This window comes from Arachis ipaensis, chromosome B05, assembly GCF_000816755.2.
Source record: "Arachis ipaensis cultivar K30076 chromosome B05, Araip1.1, whole genome shotgun sequence".
NCBI lineage: Eukaryota > Viridiplantae > Streptophyta > Magnoliopsida > Fabales > Fabaceae > Arachis > Arachis ipaensis.
In genome coordinates, this window is record NC_029789.2 from 84,985,142 (window position 1) to 84,990,277 (window position 5,136).

Genomic DNA, 5,136 nt, shown 5'->3' on the forward strand with positions numbered 1-5,136 from the left:
AATTTCAAGTTCCAACGTTAGCCTCCAAGTTAGGGGGCTAACGTTGGGGCTAACTTTTCAACCAAAAGTTTGTGCAAAAGTTTGATGCTAACTTTAGGTCCAGCTTCTTGCTTCCTGGTTCAATTTCGCTTATTCCATTGTCCTCTCTTCACTCCTAGCCATTCCTTCTTGCTTCAACCTTTCTCCAAGCTTTCTTCACCTATCATTAATCAACCAAACTCATCAAAGCTATGCTCAAAATCATGAGATATTCATTCTTTCACAATATGCAACAAATATAGCATAAAACCTCATGAAATGGCATGAATTCATATATGGTTGATTCAATCAAGGGAAACATGAAAATCTACCTAATTGGCTTGCTTGTAGCTCAAGAAAGTGCATAATTCTAATGAAAACAAAAGAAAAAGACTAGTTAAAATAGGCTAGGATGACTTGTCATCACTAACTAAATTATACTAAAAACTATCTAAAAACAATGACAAAAAGCGTATAAATTATCCGTTCATCAGAGGCCCTAAAGGTGAAGGTAGTAGAGACCCTTGAAGTCGAAGGAGTGGTTGAAGAATTAGTGAAGGAATACATCAAAGAGGAGTCTGATCTTGTCTTAGAGAAAGAGGAGGCCCAAAAAGTGGAGGTAGGAAAAACCCTTGAAGATGAAGGAATAGTTGAAAGAAGTTGTCATGGAAGGGAAATCATCAAGGATGAGTACAATTTTATACTAGAACAACTGGACAAAGCAGTAATTATTGAAGAGAAAGAAGTGGTTGAAGACTTAGGAGATCCTGAACCTCGATGGGAAAGTCCAATCATAGAACCTCCTTCCAAGACATTTGAATTTGATGCCAAAAAGGGTGTACAACCTCCAAGGCATATCATGGCTAAAGACTTTAAAGAGTTTGATCAAGAGATGGAGATTAAAGAAGAAGAAGCACAACCTCCCATGCCTTTGGTGAACAATGAAGAAGAGATCAAATTGGAAGAAAGCTACCAAGAGGAAGAGGATGATATTGAAGAAGCTTACAAAGAGGTGGAAATTGTCAAAGAAGAGCCCAAGGGAACGGAGCTGGAAATCACCTTGCCAAAGTTATTGGAGACCTCTCCCCTAAAGCCATCACCATCCATCCCTTCGTTCAAGTGGGTAAATCTCTCATCTCTAAGCTTAATTAGCCCACTTGAATACGCTTTGCTTGAGACGGATGGGCAACTTAGAGCTCTTTGTGGCTATAAGAGCAAGTGGGAGATGGTTAGTGGTAGGAATTGTCATGCAATGTTCAATATGGTTGCATGCTCCAAATTGAAGTACAAAGGTTGGTACAAAGCTCAACTGAATGGGTCTAGGAAGTTGTTTGACCGCTTTAGTGAGAATTTCAATTGCGTGCCACCTGGATGGAATCATGATGATCAACAAGAAGACGGGTGCAAAGGCAAGGTCTGGGACCCCGGAATTCAGTATAGAAATCAACACTCTTGGGGCCTTGTCACTTGCTTTAACCTGCTTGAAGGCTTTCTGCTCCTAGTTTGGGATCCCAGAGGCCATTGGAATTACAAACATTGGTGGAGATTCCTGGATGAGTTCAAGCACAAGCCACCATAACAGGGATCTCACCAAATGTCCAACTTAAGGACAATAACTAAAAGTGCTAGGTGGGAGACAACCCACCATGGTATGATCGTTCCGTTCAGTCTTAATTTTATTTTTGCTTTATTTTATTTTTATAATGTTAATGACTCTTCTCATAATTCCTGCATATAGCTGCATAGTCATCTACATTTTGCATTTCCATACTGCATATATAAAAAAAACACACGCAAGCGACGCGTAAGCGTCGCTGACGCGTCCGCATCACCAGTGCGTTGGGAAGAAAACAAATTGAACAGAGAGTCACGCGAGAGCGTGGTTGGAGGCGTGCCTTAAGCACAAACATGCCCACGCGACCGCGTCACCCACGCGGCCGTGTCATTTGGAAAATAAGCCTCCCACGTGTCCGCGTCACCCACGCGAACGCGTGCCCCAAAAAAATCGACATAAAAGAGGTGTATGGCAGCAAGTTATGATGGAGCTGGGCTGGAATGATGCTGGAAACACCAGCCCTATCACGCGGCCGCGTGCCCCACGCGGCCTTGTCGTTTTACAAAATCAGGCCATTCACGCGATCGCGTCACCCACGCGAATGCGTCACCCCAAAATTTGGCAAAATGAGTATAAAACAGAGAGTTGTACTTACACGAGGCTGCACTCGCGCCAATCGCACAAATCAGGCCACGTGATCACGTGACCCACGCGTCCGCGTCACCTGAACTTCTCGCACACCACGCGACCATGTCACTCACGCGTCCGCGTCACATGCGGCGCACAGCTTATCCAGATCAGCCAAATATCTTATCTTTTCTTCCCCAATCCTAATTTTTCTTATCCTTTATTACTTTCTTCTTCTTCATCTTTTTAACCTCTCATCCCTCTTCACTTCCATTCTATTTTACTTAATTTATTTGCATACTTTTATTCATTGCATTTTAATCTTTTTTTGCATATTTTTATCTCCTTTTCTAAATTTATTTTTCCATTGGTGTTAAATTTTCTTATTCAACTGTTACATCTTTTCTTGAATTATTCTGGTGCTTCATGACTTGTTTTATTCTGATTGGGTATTATTATTCATAAGTCAATGTTATTCCTTTATGATACTTGCATTCCATTTGCATTGACATGAACTTACACTATCTTTCATTACCCACACTCCTCCCCTTTGTTGCAAATTTTGCACCACTGGTATGCCATGTGCTTCTATTGTTTTCTCACTTGCATGTTGTAGCTACCATGTAATTGAGACCCTTATTATTTGGCATTAACACCCATATTTTATTTGTTTTCTATCTTTGTTTCTGGGTTACTTTTCTTCTTTTCCTCTTCTTTCAGGATGGCCACCAGGAAAGGAAAGGAAAAAGGAAAGCTTCTAAATGGGGAGACAAACAAGTCTATCTGCACAATCCTTGGAGAAAAGCGTCAGTTGGAACCACCCATCCACTTGCACATCTTAGCATGCACCGACGACGGTGCAATCTGATGACAAGTCATCTTAGCCTATTTTCACTAGTCTTTTTCCTTTGTTTTCAATTGATTTTATGCACTTTCTTAAGCCATAAGCAAGCCAATTGGGTAGATTTCCATGTTTCCTTTGATTCAATCAACCATGGATGAATTCATGCACTTTCATGAGATTTTATGCTATAATTGTCATATATTATGAAAGAAACACAATCTCATGATTGGGAGCATAGCTTTGATTGTTTTGATTGATTGATGATAGGTGAAAAGAGTTTTGAAGAAGGTTGAAGGAAGAAGGAATGGCTAGGAGCAAGAGAGAACAAAAAGTTTGAGCCAAAGTTTGCCTCAAACTTTAGCTCAAACTTTTAGAAGAGTTGAAAACATTCCAGAGAAAAAAAGCTTGAGCCAAAGTTTGCCTCAAACTTTAGCTCAAACTTTTGATAGAATTGAAAACACTCCAGAGGAAAAAAGCTTGAGCCAAAGTTTGCCTCAAACTTTAGCTCAAACTTTTGGGAGAAAAGCTTGAGCCAACGTTTGCCTCAAACTTTTTGGCAAACGTTGGCATCACAAAACCAACACCCTGGAGGAGAAAAGCTTGCGCCAATGTTTGCCTCAAACTTTTAGCAAACGTTGGCGCCACACTTGCACACCCTGGAGGAGAAAAGCTTGCGCCAACGTTTGCCTCAAGCTTTTTGGCAAACGTTGGCGCCACACATTTACACAGGGGGACCAACGTTTGAGCAAAAGTTTGACCTCAAACTTTGGCCCAAACGTTGGTAGAAGCAAGTGAAGCCATCTGGTATAAAAAGTTTGAGTAAAAGTTTGCCTCAAACCTTTACTCAAACTTTTTATGATTTCAACCCGGTTCACAATGGATCTTTCTCCAACTCCAAGAGCAATCAACCAAGGCCTTTATCAACCCAATTCCATCAAGAGCAAAGGCCCAATTCAAGGCTTGAAGACCATTTGAAGAAAGTGTATAAATAGCTTAGGATTTAAGTTTTTCGGGGAGCTATTTCCGGAGAGAATTTTGGAACACTTACAGAGAGCTCACCTTTACATTTTTTAATTGTTGCTTTAGAATTCTAGAGAATTGGGAAGGAGAATTGATCTCTCTTCTTCCTTGTTCTTGCTCAGCACTCTTTACTTTTCTTGTTTTGGATCTTGGGTGGAGAATTGAAGAAATTCTGTTTCAATCTCACCTTGGGATCTTGTTTAATTTTCAGCATTGAGTTTCCATTTCTGTTAATTGCTTCTTCTTCTACTTTCTCTGCAACTTACTTTTCTTTATTTCCGATTGCATCATTCTTGTTGGATCTAGGAAGGCAGTGAGATCTAGACTCAGCTATCTAGTCTCTTGAGTCCTGAGATCTACAGTTTTCAATTTCAATTTCCTTATTTCGTCGCTACACCAAGCTTTTTCTCAATTCCGTTTTAGATCCGGTTTAATTCAAGTCATCTTCTACTTTTCTGTTTATTGCATTTTACTTTTCCTTATTTGATTTCTGCAAATCCCATTCCCAATTCCCTTTACAATTCAAGCCATTTACATTTCTTGCACTTTAAGATTCTGAAATTTACATTTCTTGCAATCTAAGTTTCTACAATTTATATTACTTGCACTTTAAGATTCAGCCTCTTTAATTTCTCTGCACTTTAAATTCTTGCCAATTGTCCCTCTCCCTTTTAATTTCATGCAAATTAGCTTCTGTCAAACACAAATCACTCAAATCAACCCTTGATTCGCTTGACTAAATCAACCACTAAACTAAAATTGCTCAATCCTTCAATCCCTGTGGGATCGACCTCACTCCTATGAATTTTATTACTTGATGCGACCTGGTGCACTTGCCGGTTAGTTTTGTGTGTTTGGGATTCGTTTTTCGTTTTCCGAAAATACACATCACAATCTTTAAGTGTGGGGAGGTCGATACCGATCTCCGTGGGTTAGTACTTTCCTGTCTCAACACCAATGTTTAAATTTTCTTTGTAGTTAGTTGTTGCATTTGCATGTTTGATTGCATATTTGTTTGATTTTGTGCATATTTTACCACCACTTGGTTAAAGTAATATTTTCTTTTTTCAAG